Source organism: Bombyx mori, chromosome 11, assembly GCF_030269925.1.
Source record: "Bombyx mori chromosome 11, ASM3026992v2".
NCBI lineage: Eukaryota > Metazoa > Arthropoda > Insecta > Lepidoptera > Bombycidae > Bombyx > Bombyx mori.
In genome coordinates, this window is record NC_085117.1 from 19111507 (window position 1) to 19138820 (window position 27314).

At 41.6% G+C, this 27314-nt stretch overlaps 1 protein-coding gene and 1 non-coding gene across 2 annotated transcripts in view; both read left to right on the plus strand.

Annotated features, from left to right (window-relative positions):
* The window catches only part of LOC101746847 (tRNA dimethylallyltransferase), a 280541-nt gene that overhangs the window by 152559 nt on the left and 100668 nt on the right, over positions 1-27314 (plus strand). The gene's annotated exons all lie outside the window — the stretch shown is intronic.
* Positions 5698-5771, plus strand: TRNAT-AGU (transfer RNA threonine (anticodon AGU)). The gene has a single exon. It is a non-coding gene; the product is annotated as a tRNA-Thr (tRNA).

Consider the following 27314-nt stretch of genomic DNA (forward strand, 5'->3'; position numbering starts at 1 on the left):
CACAGTCGAATTCTTAACATCAAGTATGAGTTCTTTGAAGAATTCGAGGTCATTAAAGGTACAACAATCAGCATTTATTAAAGCCGACATAAATTACTTACTCCCGTATACTGTTGTTTCCAAAGTGTCAACCCAACTGATTCTTGTTCAGTAATTGCTCAACCGATCACACACAAAATGTCAGTCATAGGAAAATTTTCGTAACCTCAACCCAGAAACGTTTTCAGTAATAAATTCACAGTTTTAGCATTAGCGTCGAAAACCATTAAAAACATAAAAATTTCGTATAATTTTCATAAATTAATATGTAAAATGGATTGGACGAACACAAGGTCGTGTGTTTGTTAATTCCTATAAAATATTCCGGTATCGCGTTCGTACGGAACTTAAGTGAGTCACTGTTTTAACCTGATGTACTTCATGTTGCTACCCGCTGTTGCTATGAGCTTTAATGGAAGCATTCGCTTATTGCTTACTCGAAACTTGCAACTGTTAGGAAATAGCATCCTGCCTGATACGGCGCTAAAGAAAAGTAGCATTAACCCAATATAGAGAAAACGTCGACGTCATAAGTGGGTTGCCTTAAGAAAACATGTCAAACTCGCAATTGACTGATTTAGAATGTCCGTAGTGAACGCTGAAGTCGTCTCTAGGGCCTAAATGAGTTTAAACCAAATCAAACAATGTCTCTAAAAGCCACTGAATATTCACACCGCGCCCAACTGTCGCACATCCTTAACTAGTTATGTTCAACACATGTTAATCGCCCTTTATTTGGTGTCGTCGGAGTTGTAGGAAAACTATTAATACCGGACGCATATTGTACGTCTGTTCGTGTACCTACATGTTGTACTAGGCCCTGTCGGAGACTCGACAGTTCGCTCTCAACTAACTTTAACGTTGGGACAGAGAGATCAAGGATCTCATCGAACCGGCTAGAACATTCAATATGCGCCCGACATAACCGTGATGGTTTCCCACGAATTTTGTACGATGCGAGGTAATAAAACGGTTAATAATAATATCACGATCAGACAGAACTCGAGAGGAATAAAAGAAAACATACTTATTAAGTTGTTTCCACTTTACAATTAAAACTTAAGTGACTCGTACGCGTCTATGTTTTCAATTACGACCGTGAACTAAAATCACTGTTTGTTATAAAAAAACGTACAGGAATAAATACAAAAATACGAACCGATAGTGTTTTTGGGTAACGTTATTGGGTCAAGATAAACATTGTTTGTTACATTCGTTTGAAAAACGTATGTCTGGTTTGTTTTTTTGTTAAATTATATCAGTAGGTCTGCGGTTTTTTATTGTGTTCCCCCGGGGGAATTACAGGTCACAGGGCGCTCTCTTGGACGATGGTGTATGCACGTTCGGCTCATAAATAATATCTACATGTAAATAGACAAATGCAAAACAGTTGAGTACCATTTCTTCCTCTGTTTGTCAATCAATCCACGAGCGTTTGTGTTATCATGAAAAATATTCTAAAATATTCAGTATTTATCAAAATAAAAAACAAAATCAATTATAAAAAAACAGAAAACACAATATATAAAATGAATTTAAGTTTTGAAGTGTCAGTGATTTTGATTGAATTTCAATACCTGGTGTTAAGTGGTTACCCGGAGCCCATAGACATCTACAACGTAAATGCCGCCATCCACCTCGAGACACGCGTTGTAAGGTCTCAGTTTTTATTAACAGTACAAAGGCGGACCCAGAAATAGGCTATTATTGAGCGAATTTTTTTTGAGTGGTCATTAGAATTTTGAAGTCGTTGTGGCCTAAAAGATAAGGCGGTACATTCGAACTGAGCGATGAGACTGTGCCGGTATTGGAATCCCGCAGGCGGGTACCAATTTTTCTAATGAAATACGTACTTAACAAATGTCACGATTGACCTCCACTGTGGGAGGAATAATATCGTGTACTAAATATCAAACCCGCAAAAATTATAATCTGCGTAATTACTGGAGATACGACGTCATCTGAGATCGTGTGGGTAGGTACCACCACCCTACTTATTTCTGCTGTGGAGCAGGAATACATGCAATGGTTATGGCTTGGCTGTGTTCGTAGCGCTCTATTATACATCTCCGTGAATAATAAACACTAAATATCAGCACTGTGTGCATACGGATCGCTCTCAGAAATTGTTTGAGATGATTTGCAACGCCAGCTACCGGAGTAGAGTTAATCCATACTATCTAGAGCCAATGCGTCTCTGGATATATTTTTGGAACGAAGTTCCTTATGGGACGATGCGGAGGGGTACCCTAACCAAGAAAAAACGTCCGTAACGTAAGATTTTTATTATTTATGTATAGTCTTAGTATGATGGATATACAGTGTCTAAGCTATAGTCTACGTGATGACGGTTATTATTATTATTCATATAAATAGCTGTTTCTTTGTATATTATTATTATATTTTTTTGTAAATCATTGTAAATAAAATAAAGTTGATAACTTTGTAAAGTAGTTTTTTTTTATCAACAAAAAAATCATAAAAAAATGTTTACCCGAATTTTCTTTATACCTCGAATAGAACATAAAATTAATATTTTTATAATAAGGAACTTCGTTCCTATCCGGTGTCCCCCACACACCACACATCTTTTTTTATTGCTACGTATCATTAGGCTTTGGAATGAACTTCCCTCCATAGTTCTCGAGTCCTCCCTCTTCAATTCAAGCAGGTTTTGGCCCACTACTAAATTGCGATAGGCAGTGACTTACATCCCTGGCATTGTTGACGTCCATGAGCGACGCCAACTTACCACCAGATGGGCCGTTCACTCACCTGAATCCTAAGAAAAAAATTTTTTTTCTCTCTTAAATTAATACACTTAATATCTGCGTCAAATTATTTTGTTAGAAACTGCCTTAAGTACGTCCATGTTAATAGGAATAAAAGCTATTAAAAATAATGTTATAGCCAAAATCCCTGACCAATCATTACGGGCATGCTACGTTTGATATAATAAACACATTATTACGGTACAAGTTATTTGTTGATTGATCGGGACAGGCATTAAACACGTTCTAATGGTTTAAATGCCTCGCTTTTTATTCGAGTACGCCTCTGCGATTGAGTTCGCGAAAAAACTTTTAACAAGGGGTCAAACTCGAACGAACCATTTAAAGATCTATGTGTCGTTGAATTAGAGTGCATATTTCTCTGTTCGTGTGTTCATGTAATATTTATATATATATATATATATATTTGTACAGGATTTGATCGTTGATTGATTAACGATGTTCCGTTAGCGGTCGACAGATTACTAACGTGCCGTTTTGGCACTAAGTGTGCTTATTTAAAAAGAAACACAGCTCGATGCACACTGCGTACATTGAAATTTATACTTTAACTAGCAAACCCGGCCACACGTTGCTGTGGCTAAGGTTTTTGTTTGTAAGCAACACGTGGACGGCTATGATAATACCAAAAATTAACAAAGTAAGAACAATTGGATTTGACTGTATTGCATTTTTTCTAAATTTTAAACTTTTGGCTTTCTTGTAAAGTTTCAAAAATGTAATTTGAAACAAATAGCCGTTGTTCACCCCTGGATATGGTTTTAAACTTTTGCTATCTACATTACATGCAGCACTGAAATCTTCGAAACACGTGAAATGTGAATATCATCATAAGAACTCATCGAATAATAATATAATAATATAATTTAAATACAGTACATCAGCAATTAGTTACTCGCTTCGGATTTATTTCGTTTGATTCGTTAATTGCTGACATGAGTACGCCAATAGATCCAAATGTTATAGGAGCCGATATAGTGAGGATTTCGTCATGATACACGAGAATGATGATGAAGTCTTTTCATTAATCATTAACGATCTGATTAGATTCATTATAAACGAACCGTCTCTTACATTTTCCCGGTTACATAATGAGGCGTTAGCTATCATAAAATCCACCGGGCGGGTGAAATTACCGGAAAATTATCGGAAATTTCTATGTTTTGTGACTTTTTCATTAACTCACGTACTTTTTGTAGCTCTGTCACTGGACAACGAACCTAGTCAATGACGTTGGTATAATATTATCGGCTACTTAAGATCGAGTACGCTTTCTCGGAGATATTCAAACGAGAATAGGCTCAATTCAAACTCAGCGAAAGCCTAATTTACTATGTATGAAAATAAAAACTTAGTATCACTTTTGTTTCTAGTATTAATGGTAGCTGTGGTAAAAGCACATTCAATTATCCAGTTTCAACTAAGATTTTGTTAATATTAAGTTTCAGTAATTGGCATTGCTGAAGTCCATGGGCGACGGTAACCTCTCACCATCAGGTGGGCCGTGTGCATACTAGGGCAATAAAAAATAATTATTAAACACAAAAATTTATTAAGGCATTTTGATATTTGTGTGAAGAATAATTACATATTCTCATTTATTATTGACTCAGGTTTCATCCGAAGACCTTGTTCACTTTTGAACGCAGACGTGCAAACGTGGGAGTTTTATTTGTTTTTTAGATGACTAGTTCACAGCTCACCTGGTTTTAAGCTATTAACTACAGAGCATACAGACAAAAAAAACGTGAGAACTCATATCTCAAGGTGAGTGGCGGAATTGACGTTATTGATATCTATGGGTTGTGGTGACCACTTCGTACCAGGTGGGCTGTGATCTCGTCCATATATCTTAGCTATCAAAATTAATAGGTCTCTGTTTTATAATACAACGGTTGCCCCACCCTTCAAACAGAAACGCTTCACGGCAGAAATAGACGGGGTGGTGGTACCTACCCGTGCGGACTCACAAGACGTCCTACCACCAACCAGTAATTACGCAAATTATAATTATTACAAGTTTGATTTTTTATTGCATAATGCTGTTCTTACATCTTGGAAGTCATTCGTGAATATTTATTAAGTACGTATTTCAATAGAAAAATTGGTACCCGCCTCCGGGATTCCAAGACGGACACGGTCGCATCGCTCGATACGAATGCACCGGGCGCCTTATTCATTTAAGCCATGGTGACTTGTTGGTGTAGTAATAATTGTAAATAGACATGCTTTAACAAAAACCGACTTCAAATTGAAAAAAAAAAGATATTCCAATACAAATTAATATACACTAAAAACAATATTCATCGAAATCGGTTGGCGTGATATTGAGTTACCTATTCATATATTTGTCGCACACGTACATAATGCAAATTTAGGATTCATATGGTTTTCTCATGGATACCATTATCAGAACTGGACTAAATTGAAATGGGACCACACGGGATGCGTCAGCTTTCTAATAAAAAAATAATCATCAAAATCGATTCACCCAGTCAAAAGTTATAAGGTAACAAACATAAAAAACATACAGTCGAATTGAGAACCTCCTCCTTTTTTGAATTCGGTTATAAGATGATCGTCAGTGATCACTTTCATTCACGTACGAGAGTTATTGCCAGGGGCACTTAATACCTTTCTACTTATTTATATCGCAAAGCAAACAGACGATAAATCATGCGGTAATCAAATTGAAACTGCAATCTTATGTCTCGTGGTTGGTAGCGTTATTTCCATTTTGATGTCCTCAGGCCGCATTGACTAAGTCTACTCTTAAAGAGCAATGAAAAAAACCTAATTATGACTACAGAAAATTTTAGTGTTTAACATACAGAAGTTATCAGAAATTTCGGCATCGTCGTTAAGAGGCGCCGTGGCTTAGTTGGTTAAAGCGCCTGTCTAGTAAACAGGAGATCACGAGTTCGAATCTCGTCGGGGCCTGCAGTTGTGCTGACTTTTTTTTATATTTTTTATAAATAATTTGTCTCATTCTATTAATCTTACAATTTATTGAGCTAGATTAAAAATGATATTATACATTAATACAGATGTTTCCACGTCATTTACCCATACTTTTCAATAAAGTACCTCTAACGAAACATTGAATTTATTGAAATGAAAAAGAATTCATACACTATGACCATGCGATTCGGGAAGGCCACTTCGAAATTCAAAATGCTACGCCATTTTTTGACATATCAGAAGTGAGAGGATGATCATAGACGCGCATTCCGGTTGTCCGATAGCCAGGGCTGCCAATAAATACGCAAGATAGTGGCATAGATTTATGATACAGAAATGGTAGGTTTTTTTTTATTGCTTACATGTATGTATAGACTATATAAATACTAACAGCATTACAATTTAACACAAGACTTCACACAACATATCTCAGAAGAGTCTTCGACTTGTTTGGGCACATCTGGTAGCACGTAAAGGTGGTAACAACATAGAAACATTGTTGTTGACTGGAAGGTGGAAGGCCAAAGACCGAAGGGCAGATCCCCCATGCGCTAGTCAGACCAAATCCACACTGAATACCACCGTGTGTGAGGCCGTCCACGCCACCGAAAATAGATCGACGTGGCGTGATATAGTCCGCCGGAATAATCTGAAATCCCACAGAGGTCACGACCCTCAGCATTTTTTTTTATTGCTTATATGGGTGGACGAGCTCACAGCCCACCTGGTGTTAAGTGGTTACTGGAGCCCATAGACATCTACAACGTAAATGCGCCACCCACCTTGAGATATGAGTTCTAAGGTCTCAGTATAGTTACGACGACGGCTGCCCCACCCTTCAAACCGAAACGCATGACTGCTTCACGGCAGAAATAGGCAGGGTTGTGGTACCTACCCGTGCGGACTCACAAGAGGTCCTACCACCAGTAATTACGCAAATTATAATTTTGCGAGTTTGATTTTTATTACACGATGTTAGTCCTTCACCGTGGAAGTCAATCGTGAACATTTGTTGAGTACGTATTTCATTAGAAAAATTGGTACCCGCCCGCGGGATTCTTCTTCGTATAGATGAAGACCTTATATCTCAAGGCGGGTGGCGCATTTACGTTGTAGATGTCTATGGGCTCCAGTAACCACTTATAACCAGGTGGGCTATCAGCTCGTCAACGCATCTAAGCAATAAAAATAAAAATAAAAACACCAGGTATCTTTACTATCCCTCTACGGTGTTTGAACGAAAATCGCCTACGACTTCCAAAAAAAAACCACTCCAACGAAAGCGTAACGGCTGACACATTTATGAAAAGTAGTAGTAGTAAAACGCTTTTCGGAGAAAGAGCTGGCTGGTCGTTTGGAATGAAACGAAAATTATAATTTCTTTTTAAACTTGCACACAGTCGTTGTTCTATTTCCTTGAATCATTAAATAAATTAAAAGTATAAGAACACGTTGCGAACAGAGATTTTCAAAGGAGCGTATTAAAGTCGAATGGATAATTTCGTGATCTCATTATTTGACGTTTGTCGGGGGAGGAGATTTATTGCGTTTCACGAGGTGCTCGGAGGCGGTCCCCTCATCTACTGCCAAATACACTAGAGGGGAGTGGGTATTGCTACCCAAAAATGACTTCAGTGAATAGATAGCCTGCAGAGGTAGTCAGAGGCTAGAGGTTCTGGTGGTAGGACCTCTTGTGAGTCCGCGCAGGTAGGTACCACCACCCTGCCTATTTCTGCCGTGGAGCAGTAATGCGTTTCGGTTAGAAGGGTGGGGCAGCCGTTGTAACTATACTTGAGACCTTAGAACTTATATCTCAAGGTGGGTGGCGCATTTACGTTGTGGATGTCTATGGGCTCCAGTAACCAATTAACACCAGGTGGGCTGTGAGCTCGTCCACCCATCTAAGCAATAAATAAAAAAAAGGTTCTACAGACCCACAGTACGATGCGACGTTTATCGTTCTCTTGTGACATTGGTTAACGTATCCACAATATATTTTGTTTTAAAAATAAAGCAGTTATTCCTAGACCAGATACCCATTTCAAACATAAAAAAAAATCTATGAATATATAAAATTACTCTTCTAAAATTAAACAACCTGTTTTGAAAAATGAAAAAAGATAATTATCTTACGCAATACATCAAAAATTCTGAATTAATTAAAATTTAATGTTTATATTATTACGACAACAAAAATATTACAATGTATGCTTTTCACGCGTCTCCGCTCGACCGCATAACTATTAATTTCCTTTAAAACCTCTCTTAATTAATAATGAAGTCATAATTAGTGGTTACCTTGTTAAGGAGGGAAGTGATTCATCACAATAATTTATCTTAATTATATTAACTCTTGCCTACTATGTGGTTTATGTCCGAATTTTTATTACATATTACTAATTAGACATAATATTTTTTTGTTATGATTTTTGAAGATTTGTCTTCGTGTTGTTGTTATTGTTTTGCTATTTGCAATCTTGTGGTGTGGATACAATACAATAATAGTTCGTAAAATAAAAGCACAAGGTTGTTTAATGAAAATCGCTTTAGCTATTCTTTCTTCTTCTACACGGGGTTGTTTATTTAAAAAAATATATATAATATATGTCCTTATTATAAAAATATGAATTTTAAGTTCTATTTGAGGTATAAAGAAAATAAAACTGGAGGTTTCGCAACAACCCACAGTCATTCGGTAACGTGCGAACATATTGTGGTACACTTCATTCACGGTTGTTTGCATAAGAGTTAGTCTATTGCGCAAACGAAAGCTCTGAGATTGTGGTCAATCAATAATAAAAAAATGTTATTTTTTGTACTTTATTACAAAGTTAAGTCGTACACTCGTTGGATGCAGGTGGCATTGGACCGGTCGCACTGGAAATCTATTGGAGAGGCCTATGTTCAGCAGTGGACGGCGATAGGCTGAAATGATGATGATGAAGTCGTACACTGTGTGCATTACTAAAAAATCTTACGTTACGGACCTTTTTTCTCGGTTAGGGTAACCCTCTGCATCGTCCCATAAGAATTTGCGAACACTTCCCCTAGTAAGAGCAGTGATTCTTACTGGTAGTAGGACCTCTTGTCGTCCGCACGGGTGGGTACCACCACCCTGCTTATTTTCTGCCGTGAAGCAGTAATGCGTTTCGGTTTGAAGGATGGGGCAGCCGTTGTAACTATACTTTAGAACTTATATCTCAAGGTGGGTGGCGCATTTACGTTGTAGATGTCTATGGGCTCCAGTAACCACTTAACTTTAGGTGGGCTGTGAGCTCGTCCACCCATCTAAGAAAAAAAAGCCATAAAAAAAAACACTTCCCCTAGTAAGAGCAGTGATTCGCAGAATCTACCACAGGTTCGGAATCGCGACCCACTGAGAAGTTTCGGCGAGAAACTCAGTAGGCTAGGATTTTATAATAATTTTCAACAAATTTCTATAAGGTTTCGTTTCTAACAAATAATTTTTCACAAAATAAATCGCCCAAAATATTTGTATCACGCAATCTCATTCATGAATTCTAAAAAGTCGAAACGGCTTCGTAATGTTTGATAACAGCAAACATGAAAAAAAAAAACTATATTTAGAATACGTGTCTAGTAATAACCTCGCAGACTCTACTGAAAATGATGCAACATACTGTCGTTGTTACATAACATATTACATATACAATATGTATATTTCGGTATTCGATTTGTATAAGATACATACTTGTCTAAATTTGTTTATTTTCATAAGATTTCCTGATCTATGAATGTTTAATGTAGCTTCAGTATTGTCACACACAAATATAACTCAAAGATTAGATTATATTGTAGCAATAACTATCAGATTAGGATGGCCAATTCCAAAACAATAATCAGTGAACCAAGGAATCATGTGACTCTTAGTTTAAAAATAAACGTAGTCAGTTTATATGTGTTGGCAACACAGTTTGGATGAACTACACTTGTGTCATGCGGATTTAGTGGTTTATGTTCATATCATTGGGTTTTTTTTCCCTACCTATGCTGATAGCCTTGGGAGGCAATTTCAGCTTCACCCTAACGTTTGTAGGTGAGCTCACGGGGCTCAACCGGAGAGTTGCTAACACTGACCCTAGCAAGAGCAGTGCTTCGCAGAATCTACCGCCGGATCGGAAACGCGACCCACTGAGAAGATCCGGCGAGAAACTCAGTGGGCTGTGTCTATGGGTTAGTTTGCTCGTCGAGCCCTTCGTCGCAAGCGACGGGTTCGACGAGGACGGTGACCGGTGCTTGTGGTGCCTAAAAGTACCGTTAATGGATCAGGAGTGGGTTTCGAGAAGGTTTTTAAGGAAATTATGTCTCCTCTATTTGCAGAATTTCTATTCCTATACAGAACATGACAACAGATTATTATCTCTGAAAAACCATGAAAGAAAATGTTAACAAAATTCTAATACCCACCGTGACCTCGTACATAATTGATTATCCTGTTTTCTTTTTATATATCAGAAACGACACTGTTTTCAACCGATGACAAGAATACTAAGACAAATCACATTATTATGAGATCAAATCCGCGTTTATTATCAACAGCTGAGCGGTATAAGTCACTGTTGTAGTGTAAACGACAACCAGTCTGTTTAATAGTTACTGGCTTTGTACTGATTTGATAATCTGGCTAGCCCACTGAGTTTCTCGCCGGATCTTCTCAGTGGGTTGCGATTCTGATTCGGTGGTAGATTCTGCGAAGCACTACTCTTGCCGTGGGCTAGTGTTAGCAAATTCTCTCAGGTTGAGCCCGTGAGCTCACCTATCCGTCCGGGCGTAGCTGGAATAGTCCCCTAGTCTACCAGTGAACAGGTAGGCAAAAAAAAACTGGCTAGTTCATAAATTATATTTTGGTTTATTCCCAATTGTTAGGGGCAGAGTGTACTTCGCGTAGAAGTTTGAGACAGACATTATTATTATTATTATTATTTATTGCCTTCGTAAGCGGACGAGCATACGGCACACCCGATGGTGAGGTGTTACCGTCGCCCATGGACTTCAGGAATGCCAGGGACAGGGCCAAGGCGCTGCCTACGTTATGCAATATTGAGATTTCCATTTCATGTTTTAAGGTACCTAGTTGGCTGCGTTCACGTTGCGTTGATGTCTATAGACTCTGCTAACTGCATTTGCTAAGATCTTTGTGCTTAGTGAGAGTTTTTTAACGTTCTCGATAGCGTAAAAGTTAACTCAAGCTTCTATGCAGTTGAAACAGCGCCCCTAGCGGCAAACGTAAGCAAACATTCCGACTCCATACAAATTTGAGTTAACTTTTACGTTATCGAAAACGTTAAAAAACTTGCACTAAGCAGACTGTTCGTTTATACGGAGGGATTATTTATCGGTTTTAAGCCTATCGGCCTATTATAAGTATGACTTTTCTGGAGATGGTTCATTTTCATCTACCTTTGCAAGGGACGAATGCTTCACTATCGAATTTTACCTAGACTTTTTTTGTCTTTTAAGTTTTTACACGACGTCGTGCGAAACTGTATTAGCTTAATCGTTATTAAACTGTGTGTCAGACAATAATACGTATCTTCAAACCTATAAATATTGAAGGACCGGTTCGGTAACCACCAAGGCGACCAGACGACTACATATTATGTTTAAATAGATTATATTATTATTTGATTACCGTACTATAATGTTCTTGAATAAGGTTAACGTAATTCACTGTCTGAAATTTTAAACGTTCTTAATAGCCAAATAATTCATTGGATTGTTTAAATTAATAATTGACAGTGGAAGAAAAATGTTCTGTTTTTGTTTCAAATAAGAGCTCATAGCAATTTAATGTCGAATTTGAGTTTAAATATCGCACATCATTTAGTTCACTTTTTTTATAATGGTTAGATGGGTGGACGAGCTAACGGCCCACCTGGTGTTAAGTGGTTACCGAAGCCCATAGACTTCAACAACGTAAATTGCGCCACCTACCTCGAGGCATGATTTGTAAGATCTCAGTTTAACAGTACAACGGCTGCCCCACCCTTAAAACAGAAACGCATTACAGCTTCAAGGTAGAAATAAGCGGGTGGTGGTACCTATCCGCACGGACTCCACTCTCACCCCCGACGTCCGATCTCCGGTGTCAGAACCCGGTCAGAGTAGGGGGTTTCCCACGGTCCAGACCCAAGGCGTCACCCCTAGGATGCCCGACCGACGGGTCGTCAAGGCGATCTTCGATGACCAACAACACCGGTCTCCAAGCGATGCCGCTGGTGTTCCGAGATACCCTGCCGGGTCAGAACGTTATTCACCGTCGACGAGGTTGCTCTTCCACAGTATGTTCGGCGACGACAACGACGACGGCAATGTGGACCGCATCGGAGACCGCACCCGACGACGTGTCGTCCTGTCCTCCTGGTGCCAGCACGCTAGAGTGACGGTAGCGTGCGGCACAGCCCCAACTCCCTCAGGTCGCCTCGTGACCATCACCGGGAAGAGATTGCCTCCTCACAGGGGCCGAGGCTCCTCGAACCCCAGGCTCCTCGACGGCGGCACGGTACCGGGAGGGAAGAAAAGCTCTCCTTCTCTCGTTCCGCCGTCTCCGTCTGCGAGGTGGTGGACTCACAGAAGTCGACCATCGGGTGGACTGTCGAGTATACGGCCCCCCTGGTCCGTATACTCGACTGCCTACAAGGGCAATAAAGATAAAAATAAAATCATCGCCTGCCATCCTGGCTACGATGCTCGGCAGCGATAAGTCCGGTCCGAGAGGACCGTGAGGATCGCCCCGACGGTCCGTCTCCCGTAGGCGAGGTCCGCCCGGCGGTGAGACCACGCCTCGAGCACGGCACGCCGAGATGGAAGCTTCCGCGCTCGAACTACCGCCGCGCCGAGACGTGGCTCCCCTCTGAAGCGGAGCATCGCCACGCGTACTTTACGTTGAACTCAACACGTATTAACATATGACTCTGGCGACGTGCTAACGTCCCATATATTAAAGTCGCGCCGAAATGCCAGACAAAAATGACAAATTCTTTTCTTTATTTAATTCAGTGATTGTCAAAAGACGTCGGGAGAAGCGGACGCGATTACCACTTCGAAATACCACCTCCTTCGTCGGATAATATCTGATAACAGTCCATTGTTAACGATGATTTTCATACATTCAGATCTGCTTAAAGCAAAAATGGAATCGCTATACATTGGCAGGCTCTTTTATATTACGAGTCTTAGTTAAAACATTAATAGGACATCAGAAATCACAATTAGCCCCATACCACAATCAATCAAGCAGTTTTACCAATAAAAGAGACCATTCAAAACATACAAAAAAATGTTAATTCAATTTTAACGCTCGAGAACCTTGTGCCGATCTATTTTAAAAAAAGAAACAAATTTTAATAAATCCGAAACGCCGGAAAGCGAATAGGAAGCGAATACGCAGACGTTGAACAACGAGAAAACTATCCGAACATTCTATCGTAGAGTATCGACATTTTATCGATATATTAATCGCTAAGAATGATATTAGTCTGCATGAAAAATCTTATTGTTTATTTTCTCGTTGTATTCAATCCATATTGATTATGAGAAAAATATGTATGATTTTTTCATGTATACGAGAAATCGGTTTGTATATATGGTTAGTTGGAATATGTGTAATGTTGTTTAACAGAAACATCCATTATACTGGGATTTTTTTAATTCCTTAGATTGTTACCAAAAAAAAACAGAACACGCAAAATTTTTGGGCGAATGAAAGTAATAATATTCAGCGCGTATTCGTATAGCATCGATAACAACGCTCGCACACAAAAAACGATATATTTACACCGCATCACTAGTTCAAGGTCGTCTGTGCGATTTTTACGATCAACATTTCAGCCGTTTAGTTTGGGCGGCTCCGTAATTTAGTGGCGGCGGAATAAGGACGGCTCGTTCGTTTGTTTTGGACACTGACCGCACTCAATACATATGAAACGAAGGGACATGATCTGTACAAGCCCTGCGTGTACGGACTAGACGAGCGAACTGAGAATCAAACTCCCGATGCAGGCAATAGGCTAGCAAATTTTAAGTCTACTGAATGAATGGCGTCAAAATTAGTTGTTTTCGTAGTCCGGACAGAAAAAATCGACAATATAGCAATTAGTACAACAACAGCCAATAAGAGAAAACTAATTATCCACTTTACATTTCCTATATGCTATTATTTAATTTGTTCTCGATGTTTCGGCGCTGCTCTAACTCCATGATCACGGATTGACTCTTATCAGTGGTGGAATTAAATAGTAATAGTGTTTATTCGCGAAAGCTTAAACAATTAATTGTGGAGAGCATTAAGCGGTAGGCAGCGGCTTGGCTCTGCCCCTGGCATTGCTGAAGTCCATGGGCGGACAGTAACCACTCACCATCTGGCGGGCCGTATGCTCGTCTGCCTACAAGGGCAATAAAAAAAAGACCTTGTTTGAAATTAACTTATAATATTTAAAAAAAAACAGATCTTATTTACTTTGAAACTCCCGTGGCAACAGATAAGTCGCACGTTGTAATAGTGTCGAGCGATGTGACTACACCGCGTAAAACGCGCAGGCCGGTACCACTTTTTCACCGAAATACATAATAATATCTTACCCAAATTAGTTCCACGTTATAAGTATTTAATCATGTACAAAAATCAAACATGCAAAATTACAGATATATTACTGGTCGTGAGTCCGCACAGATAGGTTGGTACCGTCCCATCTATTCCTGGAATCGTGCGATCCGGGTAATGTTATTGAAGTGGGTTTGGCTCCGTGTAGCAGGGATTGAGTGGCGAGCTCTACGCACCTGGTTAAAAAAGTTTCTATAAAATTGGTAAGAAGAAAACTGAGTTAAAGATATGCATAATTGTGACAAAACATGGCGTTTTTAAATCACATCTCTCACGTCATTTCGGATCCTCCCAATCCACTAACGGTGTTTTTAAGTACCCCAAGCACCAGTTATCGTTCTCGTCGAACTCGCTTGCGACGAAGGGTTCGGCGAGTGTAAATTAACCCACAGACACAGCCCACTGAGTTTCTCGCCGGATCTTCTCAGTGGGTCGCATTTCCGATCCGGTGGTAAATTCTGCGAAGCACTACTCTTGCTAGGGTTAGTGTTAGCAACGTCATCAGGTTTGAGCCCCGCGCGCTCACCTGCTTGTGCCAGTGTTAGCAACCTCCCGGTTTGAGCCCCGTGAGTTCACGTACACGTCAAGGCGAAGCTGAAATAGCCTCTCAAGGCTATCAGTTTAGATAGGAAAAAAAAACGGATCTCATCATTGACATACTGTGAGAGTCTCTTCTGGGAGCTTACATTCTTATCAATATGGAGTTCAATCTTATGTGCATTTCACGATACCTACTTAGATTTACGATTAGAATTAGAAGTATTAGAACTTGTATCCATCCACAATGCCCAAATAGTTTTTACTGTTCAAATGTTTTGTTGTAGCGAAGTTTTTATTAAAACGCGAATTTCGTTTTGAGAACAAACATAATAAAACCAATATGAACATAGGTTAAACACAGAACCGGCATGTTTATAAATCGTATGTTACTCCAAAACGTCTTCGCTCGTTACGTGCGAACGAGACAGAAGATCTACACGCACTTTTCACACGTTTTTATTATTTTATTATCTATATCGTGAAACGTTTATGGTTTCGTAATCTTCCTGCACGTGACCCGCAGCATTGAATCGACGCCATTCATAACGAGCCGTCCTTGTAACTATGCAAAGTCCTGAAGTGACCTCAATATCGGTGTAGCAAAAGACGACCTCTTCAGAATAAATTACGACATATAATGTCGAATTTTTACTAACTTGAATCTTTTATTGTTGTTTATGCGTGTGAAAGTAAGGCATGTTTGTTTGTTTAAACTTTTATTTTTTATTTTTCGTATCGACGTATGAAGGATTATTTGGTTTAAGTGACATTTTCGAAACTTTACAGGAGAGTCATTCGAAGGTTTAGAATTAAAAAAATCATCATCATCATGCTTTCCTATTACCCTCTGCTGGGGTGTAGGGCTCGAATCAAATTTTTCCATTTATATCGGTCTTGGGCAGTCTGTTCTAGCTCCTCCCACGTCATGCCCAAGACCCCTAGCTCCTGCTCCACCGAGCGATGCCAAGTTGTTCTGGGGCGGCCTCTCTTCCTTTTACCAGACACTTTCCAGGTCAGTGCTCTCTTTGATAGATAGATGGAAGGGTTTTGGAGAACACCAAGAAGATGAAATTAAAAAAATATATTATAACAAAAAAACTTCTTCAGCTATGTTATTGAATGTGTTAAACTTGATTGAAGTTCAATTAAAAACATCGAATTGTTCATTTTAAACGAAATAAAACTGACCTTTAATAACAAAGATTTACTGGTAGGTCCTCTTGTGAGTCCGCACGGGTAGGTACCACTACCCTGCCTATTCCTGCCGCGAAGCAGTAATGCGTTTCGGTTTGAAGGGTGGGGCAGCCGTTGTAAGTATAGTGAGACCTTAGAACTTATATCTCAAGCTGGGTGGCGCATTTCAGTTAAGTAAGTACGTTAAGTACGCATTTCATTAGAAAAATTGGTACCCGCTTGTGGGATTCGAACACCGATGCATCGTTCAACGCGAATGGACCGGACGTCTTATTCTTTAGGCCACGACGACTTCAAAGGTTTGCGTGATTTAAAAAAAAAACATGTACCAATATTTTTACAGACGAATTCGCAGTCTAGCAGTAGTGCTAAAACTAGACGCAATAATCTTAGACAATAAAAAACTAAACTTGTATGTAAATTATATTGAAATCGTGTTGCTACCTCGCGTAGGTATATGTAAATTAATGTGCGCTATACGAATCTAGGAACGATCGAAGGTTGTATAGGAATAGGCCTGTTGCTGCCTATTTTAAATTCTGAAAAGGTTCATTGCAAAACCACGCTTTCATGTTTCGGGCTATACGCCATTGTTATCGTAGCTGGCAACACTGATTGGTTACTAATGTGTAACAGGAAACGTTGTCCTCGGCTTGTTTTTTGAATTGGCAATTAGATTTATTATTATTATTAGGGCAGTGGAAATAAATACAGGTAGCCTTCGTATAACACGGTAGGTTACAACACGGTTCCACTCTAACACGAAAAGAAAAATTCCCGAAAACCCTCTTATACAACACGGTATTTCTACAACACGATAACGAAACTTTTGTTCAAAAATTATTTAGAAAATTAAATTATGCACTATGAACACACAATGTATGGAAATAACTGAAATTTTACTGCTTATTTTTTATGTATAATGGGTAAAAAAATACATATAGGCATAGTTGAGATGTTTCATTCGGAAAATTAGTCTCCTTTATGTAATGGTTTCTAGTCTTATATAGCACAGTTTCTCAGAACACGGGACTTCTAGGAACGTATTGGCCGTGTTATTAAAGGAGGGTTACTTGTATAATTAAAAGTACTTTTACAGCTTACGATAAGTCGTCCCCGGAAATAGTATTATCAAAATAAAAAACGTGAGATTGAATCCTTAAAACAATTTTTATTAATATACCTATACAAATATTTCGATGTGAGTACCCGCAAAAAATATTAAATTGACAGTTTTGTTAAATAAACGCACGCCACCTGTCGTACGATAATGGTACTATGACAAATTATCTGAAGTATCATATCAAACGTTTTTACAACTTTTCAATTTTAGAAATTTTCTTTTTTGGATGGTTTTTTTTCTTTACGGTCCTTTCTTTTTCAAGTCGTTGATGAAGCTCATAGCAACCACAGCGTGTCATATGTGGAATGCAATACGAGTAATTTTTTTGTAACGACTGTCTATATTCCGGGTAGAAGTTCACAAATTCGCGGCAGAAACTGATAACACGCTCTGACAAGGATACATCATTATACCTATAGGCTGCGACTGCCAATCCAACATCAAATCGGCTGTGTTTATAAAAAAAATAGTTTAATAATGTCACATTCGAACTAATTCGAATATTTCTCTGAGCACTCCACAATAAAATCTAGTAATAAATATAAATATTTCAAGAACATTTATTATAGCGAAATATGACAAGACCGTAATAAAACCGAATCACGTTTTGATGCAGCGAATCAAATGGCGTTATTAAAAATAAGTAATTGACGTTACTGAAGTGAATCAGCTCGTCGCGTTAATAGAAAAGTATTCTCAAACATCGACCTATATAACGTTATGTAAATCTTGCGGGTGACACAAAATAATATGCTGTTGGCTATAAATGAAATGGAACTTTTAAAGCAGTGACTAGATTTAATTTAATTATAAACAATGCGTGTTTCAGGTTCTTAGCCGATCTGGATTGAGGAATCTTCTTAAGATATAGATTTGTTTTTGTCCTCGTAGGCAGACGGGCGTACACCTGATGGTGAGCGGTTACGTCAGCTATGCCAAAGGCAGAGCCAAGTTCCTGCCGATTGAATGATGGTTCATACAACATGTTAGTCATCACATGGGTCCAGCCATATACGTATACTGATTATAACTGCTTTATACTTCTGTATTGAAGAAAAATTGAACAGGCGATTTTTTTTAAATGTGATAAGTAAAAATAACTTAAAAGTATCCGTCGTCCAGTCTTTTCAAGACTGTGGTCCTTTTAAGAATTGGCAGTAGAGCTAATTGCTTTGAAATTCAACTAACACGTTCGAGAATTTTTTTTTTTTTTTTATTGCCTTTGTAGGCAGACGGGCATACGGCCCACCTGATGGTGAGTGGTTACCGTCGCCCATGGACTTCAGCAATTCCAGGGGCAGAGCCAAGCCGCTGCCTACCGCTTAATACTCTCCACAAGCCTCGTTTGAAGAAGGACATGTCATAGCGCTCGGGAAACACCGTGGAGGGGAGCTCATTCCATAGCCGGATGGTACGTGGCAAAAAAGATCTCTGGAAACGCACTGTGGATGATCGCAGTGGCTCCAGGTAGTATGGATGAACTCTACTCCGGTGGCGGGCGGTGCGATGGTAAAAACGAGATGCTGGTATCATCTCGAACAATTCCTCAGAGCACTCCCCATGGAACATACGGTACAAAATACAGAGGGAACCGAAGTCCCTCCGCAGACCCAGAGGCTCCAAACGATCCGAGAGAATGGGATTATCAACAATCCGAACGGCCCTCCTCTGTATGGAGTCAAATGGAAGAAGCTGGTATTTGGGAGCCCCAGCCCAGAGATGGGAGCAGTACTCCATGCGAGGCCGGACTTGTGCTTTATAAAGCAAAAGTCTTTGTCCAGGCGTGAATTACCGCTTCGCTCTGTTGAGGACTCCCAGCATTTTGGACGCCAACTTGGCTTTGCCTTCCAAATGACTCCGAAACTGGACATCGCTCGAAATGTCGACCCCAAGTATCCCGATACTCTCGGAAGGTTGCAGGGATACTCCTTGGAATTGCGGCGCCATGACAAAGGGGTCCTTCTTCGCAGTGAACGCGCAAACTTGTGTCTTTATCGGGTTGAATTGAACCAAGTTCAATTCACCCCATTCGGAGACTCGCCCCAGAGAGTTCTCCACTTCAGACACAAGTTTTGATCGTCTCTCTTGCACCACGCTCCGAGAGAGACTCTGATGGCCGATATATCGCGCATCCCCCGTGCTGTCATCCGCATAGCAATGCATGCCATCAATAGACAGCATGTCATTGATATACAGGATGAAAAGCGTGGGGGAGAGCACCGAACCTTGTGGAACGCCAGCGTTAATGGTCATGGTATCAGAACAGTCACCGTCTACAACGACCGTGATGCTCCGCCCATCCAAAAAGCTAGCGATCCACTTGCAGAGACCCTCGGGGATTCCGTAAGATGGTAACTTCGATAGAAGTGCCCTATGCCAGACCCTGTCGAAGGCCTTCGCGATATCAAGGCTCACAGCAAGAGCCTCGCCCTTGCTCTCCAAGGCTTCAGCCCACCTGTGAGTAAGGTATACAAGAAGATCGCCAGCTGAGCGACCGTGACGGAAACCGTACTGTCGGTCACTGATCAGCTGGCGATCCTCCAGATACTTCAGGAGTTGTATATTAATTATTCGCTCCATCACCTTGGAAAGCAAGGAAGTTATCGCGATAGGCCTATAGCTCGATGGGTCCGACCGGTCACCCTTCTTGGGGATAGGGTGGACGTGGGCAGTCTTCCATGAAGACGGAACCCTGTTAGTGCAATAAGAGAGGCGATACAAACGCGTTAGCGCAGGCGTCAGCTCAGGGGCGCACGTTTTCAGAACCACTGCAGGGATGCCGTCTGGCCCGCTCGACTTATGGACGTCCAGGAGTCGGAGTTCCCGCTTGACTGCACACTGTGTAAAGCAGATCTCCGGCAGGGAACTATCACACCGGAGGATGTTCGGTGGTGTGGCACCCCCGTCGTCCACAGTCGAGTTCGAGGCGAAGACTTTGACCAGAAGGTCAGCCTTCTCTTTCGCACTATGGGCCAGACTGTCATCGGACTTGCGTAGTGGTGGGAGACTAGACCTGCAAAAGTTACCTTCTGCAGCTTTGGCGAGCGACCAAAAAGCACGGCTCCCAGAGGGGTAGCTCTTCAGTCGCTCGCCAATTCTAGCAACGTGCTCCGATTTCGCCCTGGCAATAACCTTCTTGTAGGACCTGGAAGCGGCGTTATATTTCCGCCTTTCCCCTGAGATGTTAGGATCCCGACGTCTCCTGGCATTATCCCATGCCACGTATGCGGACCGCTTGAGGTGTGCAGCATCCCTGCTGGCATTATTATACCAGGGTCTGCTGCGACCCCCAACGGGCACTTCAGAGGAGGGAATAAACAATTCCATCCCCTGGAGCACCACGTCTTTAAGACGGTCCGCACAGACGTCAGGATCAGCAGAGGAAAAGCAGAACCGCCCCCATGGGTAGGATGCGTAAAATTCACGCAATCCATCCCAATCTGCTGACATATACCGCCAAACTCTTCGATACCCGGTCGTCGTTCGACGATCAGGACGAGAGAGTGGTACGGCAGCACGAATAAGGCAGTGATCAGACGATCCAAGCGGAGCGTCGACCACCACACTGTATCCGGCCGGATCTGTGGTCAGCAGAAGGTCCAACAAAGAAGGCTCGTGCCCCTCGATATCTGGGACACGGGTGGGCTGTGTCACCAGCTGGGAGAAGCCGTAGGCCAAGGCGAAATCGTAGGCAGTCCGACCCGGGAGGTCAGTGGTTCTGGACCCCAACCACTCTTGGTGGTGAGCGTTAAAGTCTCCAAGAACCACCACCTCCGCAGATGGGTACTGCTCAAGCACGCGGTTAGTCCCCTCTTGCACATGCTCAAACAGAGCTGAACCTGCATCACTGCTGTGGGACCTGTACAGGCACGCGTAGATTCGGCTACGGCCCCCGTGATCTACGCGCAGCCACAAGAGGGACAGGTCCCGTTGTTCGAGGCCCCGAAGACGGCGACAACAGACATCAGCCCGGACGAATACGCACACCCCGGCTTTACGCAGGAAGTTGTGCTCCAATACGTAGCCGGGGTATTCAAGGTATGAGGTATCATCCGGAGCAGATATCTGCGTCTCCGTTAAAAAAAGCAGGGCAGGCTGCGCCGTCTCAAGGTGGTGGTGTACGGCGTCAAGGTTGCTATGTAGGCCCCTGACATTGCTGAAATCCACATTAAATGTGGAATGGGGAGCCGCCTGTAAAACCCTTTTCTTTTTTTTCCACTTCATTAATTAAGTTGTTATATTTCCGGAGAGTAGGATAAGGAGAGGTAGGATGTTAGAGGTGAGATCGAGGCAACACCTGAATGAAGCGCGGAACATAGTACGTGCTCGACCACGGGTTGCGTGAGAGACTGACGCAGGGCATGGAAGGGCCCCCAGTCCACTCTGCGTGCGATCGCCGGGATCCACTCCGGTCTCCGACTCCGGCACGACGACCGCACGACAAAATTTTACACCGGTTGGCGGGACAGCTTCCCGGGGCGGAGTTTAGTAGAGACACCCGGGTTCAGGTCCCCTACTGACCGGCGGGCGACAGCGGGTACCTTTTTTTTTTTTTTTTCCTACCTAAGCTGAGAGCCTTGAGAGGCTATGTCAGCGTAACCCTAACTTTTGTAGGTGAGCTCACTGGGCTCAAACCTGATGACGTTGCTAACACGACCCTAGCAAGAGCCGTGCTTCGCAGAATCTACCACCGGATCGGAAACGCGACCCACTGAGAAGATCCGGCGAGAAACTCAGTGGGCTGTGTCTGGGAGTTAATTTGCTCGTCGAGCCCTTCGTCGCAAGCGACGGGTTCGACGAGAACGGTGACCGGTGCTTGAAGTACCTAGAAGCACCGTTAGTGGATCGGGAGGATCCGAGATGACGTGTTTTGGGCGACGTCGACTGCTTTCCATTCTGTCCGCAGGATCGGGAATGCAGCGGGTACCGTTTCACTGGGTCTCCCTATACCCCCGTCAAACAATCACGCCCCGTGAGTTCGCACGCACGTCTGCTCCGCAAGTTCCAGGCGTCACCAAGACTCACCCACAACAAGGAAGGGGAAAGGGAAGGGATAGAACTGGCTCTCCAACCCACACGCCGGAACACAGCTAGGCTATTTGGCGGCGGACTCTAGTTGGAGGGTGGTCGCCAGCCAGTCGGACTAAGTCCTACCACCGGTTATGTTTTCGGCTCCCGTTTAGCACCACCCAGGGGTCACTTGTAGGGAATCGCGGGTTAAACCTACGGAAGCGGGAAGCACCAACCCCCACACCACCACCGGGAAGCACAAACTTCCTTTGAAGTTTTTTTTTTTTTGAACTAGCTGACCCGGCAGACTTCTTAGTGCCTCAATCGATAAATAAAAGACCTAAACTTTTGTATAAAATAAACTTAAAACAAACAAAAGGAATCCGTCCGACGGGGGATTATTTTTTTTTTTTTTAATTCCGAGCTTTTCGATATTTATCTACCTTTTAAACCTTCTCTGGACTTTCACATATAATTCAAGACCAAAATTAGCCAAATCGGTTCAGCCGAGTTCTCGAGTTTCAGCGAGACTAACGAACAGCAATTCATTTTTATATATATATATAGATTTTTACAGTGGCACGAGGAGAGACTGATGCCATATGAAGTATTCCGCTGCTCGAAAACGCTTCAGGGAATTTTTTGTTATCGTCACACAAACAAAACCGCACTGCAACTCGTATAATTGAGGAAGAGACCTGAAAATTTATCGACAATTTGGCGAGTGCCGTCTTAAACATTACCGTCACGTAATAGTGAAAACGAATTGTGATAAATGTAGGAAGCGCACCGTCCAAGGTGACGGGTCGGACGTGACGCAAAATCACTGAAATTAGAATTCGACGGCGACGTATAACGAAGGCGGTATTTTGAATAATTTACGTTTGATCGCTCTTATTAAGTTTTAGAACTGTAGGTCGTTTATTTCGCACACAATAGATAGGAGAATTAAAAAAGAGCTTTATTCGATCTGGCCGTTAAGACCATTTTCATTTGCCAAAAAAACGCTATAGTTTCAGTGTGCTTAGTGCGAGTTTTTTAACGTTCTCGATAGCGTAAAAGTTAACCTTATTTTGTATGCAGTTGGAACAGCGCCCCTAACGGCAAACGTAGGCAAACGATTCCATTCCATACAAATATAAGCTAACTTTTACGCTATCGAGAACGTTAAAAAACTCGCACCAAGCAGATTGAGCTATAACGAATATATGAAAATACGCGTTCATAATTCCAATGGCGTTTATGTAGATAGGCCAATAATATACTCGGTCCATAACTTCCCAAATCATATTAGATGGGCGATGAGCCATGGTGTAAGGAACAAGAAAAAAAAAACATGAGTCCATTGGTGGAAAGCGCGCTATTATTGACGCAGAAGTTAGCAGACTTCCTTACTGAAAAGTTAATACACAGACACAGCCCACTGAGTTTCTCGCCGGATCTTTTCAGTGGGTCGCGTTTCCGATCCGGTGGTAGATTTTGCGAAGCACTGCTCTTGCTAGGGCTAGTGTTAGCAACGTCCACAGGTTAGAGCCGCGAGAGCTCACCTATGGCTCGGTTACGCTTGCATAGGTACTTAGGTAAGAAAAATTTGCATGATGAATTTTATTGTGGTGCGGACAGCTTTTAGCTAATCACTGTTTAAATGAAGTATAGAAGCTTATGATTCGTTCGATTCGGACGTTTGTTGATTACCAATCACGCTTGCGAGTCAAGCACACACGTGGCACACACTTAGCTCATGATATTAAAAAAGATGTGTGGTGTCGTAGGACACCGGATAGGAATGAAGTTCCATATAAAAAATAAAAAAATACAAGAAAAAAAATCGCGCGGTGAAATATCGCTGTGCGGAAAACAAGGCCTTATTCCACGGACTTTTTCTTACGGTTCTTACTATCACATTTTTTTCAGTTCGGTCGCGCAGCAAAATCCCTATCCCTCCAAGCCTGCCGTAAGGAACTTCGTTCCAAAAATGAATATTCAAAAAATGTATAATATCAAAACAGGGATACAGTCGACAATAAAACTGGTCGTTGAATACAAAACGAATTACGGGCGGATAATTCGAGTCCCCATAACTAACATGTGTGGGCCTCTCAGTCGACCTTGTGTATCGTGTAACTACGAACATAACCTAACATAACAGCCGTTGTGTTGACGGCCTCGTCCCAAGATATCTTATCTTGCGTAGATATTTTATTGAGTTTTTTTTAACGTACGATATGCGGATATTAAATGTTGCGTAATACGTGCCAACTACGCCACATTTGATTCTACGCTACTTCGACGGCGGAGCAATCAGGCGTTCTGGATTGAAAGGCGTGGTAGCCGTTATACTATAGGACTGAAATTTAGACCTCGTCTCGCTTATTAATTGTCACTTTGGGCTGACGAGAATAAGACCCGTATGTTCGCTGTTTATCGTCATCAGCAATCCCTGGGAAGGGGGAAGGGGGGGGGGTTAACCAAATTGCTGACCATAAGACGCGTCAGCGTTAATTTTATTAAATGTAAAAGCTCTGGTGACATACACCGTACCAGGTGGACTATTCGTATCCTACTATAATAAAAATGAACAAAATATCTTTGCTCCAAGATTGTCATTCAGCTATTTGTAAGGATATCGATTTAGAAATTCGGATTCCTTGAAAAGCTTCAGAGTCTTCTTACTCTACTATTTCATGGTGCCACAGATAAGCTGTTGGCGGTCTGTTTCGTGTGAATAACTGTTGAATTCTCAAAATGAAATTGTGGACAAACGACAATGAATCCGTGACCGGCGATGTATAGTAGAAGTCAGGCGATTTTTGTCTAACAAAAAATAGATATTTATAGATAGCAGATATTTATCTTTTATCGTAGCAATATTACCAATAATTTTATTAATTAGGATGACTGAAGATGATTTCTGAAGAAGGTCGAAATCTACTACTCACTCTCACAACACGCCCTACCACAATTAACTACGCAAATTATCAATCTAATGTCAAGGTTGTTATTATTGACAGATAAGTCTATAAAGATGACACGAATTTCCGTAAACAGTCAATATTATAACTGATTAACATAGCTCATATTAATTGACAAATATTTGAAAAAATATTGAACCTGTTGGCATTTAGATTAAGATTGTTATGGATATAGATGAGCGTGGATGTTGCCTTGATTGCATCATTCTTCATATATTTTCAAAGCTAACACTTCTATGCGTACTTAATTCTGCATAAGATCTTTTGTCGATGCCGAAGAAGCGAATCGAAAGAGCCTGCAAATCAATCAATCCATTTATATTAAAGAACGAGAGAGAGAGTTCTTCGTCCAATTAATATAAGCTGGATATCTTAGAACAATTTACTTTTTGTCATTTGAAAAATTTACTTATCAATCCGGCTCACTTTTAATATAGAAATAGTTTTTTTCCAGTGTGTTGAGACTTCGAGTATGCCTTCTTTAATTGCTTAGATGGGTGGACGAGCTCACAGTCCACCTGATGTTAAATGGTTACTGGAACCCATAGACATATACGATGTAAATGCGCCACCCACCTCGAGATATAAGTTCTAAGGTCTCAAGTGTAGTTACAACAGCTGCCCCACCCTTCAAACCGAAGCGCATTACTGCTTCACGGCTGAAATAGGCAGGGTGGTGGTACCTACCCGCGTGGACCGTCACAAGAGGTCCTACCAACAGTTTCAGGGTTAAAGGGATATTCGCGTTGATATCTCTGAATTTTTTGTCGATAGGAGTCTTGCCTCGCATACCCCATTCAGATTCTGAATTTGATATTCCATGGAAGGGGACTTCCACCGGAGTAGTGGGTTGATGCATTCTGAATAGTTTTTCTCAACGTGCGTTTTTAAATCATTCATTTAATTGATATAAAACTTGATTATTGTTAGCGCTTCAGGGAAGAGCTCTGTCATACTTGTAGGTGGGTAAGCGTACGTGGTAGGTGGTGTAGTCACGTGTGATTTCGACAATTATGAATATTTCATACATTTATAGTCGTTCTCCACCTTACGTCGTAAATCCTCAATGCCTTTTGAAGTCGTCGATGAACGGGGTGTTCGAATCCCAGGCGGGGTACCAATTTTTCTAATGAAATACGTACTCAACAAATGTTCACGATTGACTTCCACGGTGAAAGAATAACATCTTGTAATTAAAAATCAAACCCGCAAATTTTAATTTGCGTAATTACTGGTGGTAGGACCTCTAATGAGTCCGCGCGGGTAGGTACCACCACCCTGCCTATTTCTGCCGTGAAGCAGTAATGCGTTTCGGTTTGAAGGGTGGGGTAGCCGTTGTAACTATACTTGAGACCTTAGAACTTATATCTCAAGGTGTGTGGCGCATTTACGTCCTAGATGTCTATGGGCTCCAGTAACCACTTAACACCAGGTGGGCTGTGAGCTCGTCCACCCATATAAGCAATAAAAAAAAATGCTGAGGGTCGTGACCTCTGTGGGGTTTCAGATTATTCCGGCGGACTATATCACGCCACGTCGATCTATTTTCGGTGGCGTGGACGGCCTCACACACGGTGGTATTCAGTGTGGATTTGGTTAGACTACCGCATGGGGGATCTGCCCTTCGGTCTTTGGCTTTCCACCTTCCAGTCAACAACAATGTTTCTATGTTGTTACCACCTTTGCGTGCTACCAGATGTGCCCAAACAAGTCGAAGACTATTCTGACATATGTTGTGTGAAGTCTTATGTTAAATTGTAATGCTGTTAGTATCTATATAGTCTTTACATGCTCGGTCGACCTTTCTCATGATCCTCGTTCTTACGCCATAAAGGAAGATGGAGAATACTAGCGTATTCACGAGGCGAGGTGGTAGGACCTTATGTGAGTCCGCACGGTTAGGTAACACCACCCGGCCTATTTCTGCTGTGAAGCACTAAAGCGTTTCGGTTTGAAGGGTAGGGCAGCCGTTGTAACTATACTGAGACCTTAGAACTCACGGTGGTCAAGATCTCAAGGTCTATGGGCTCCAGTAACCTCTTAACACCAGATGGGCTGTG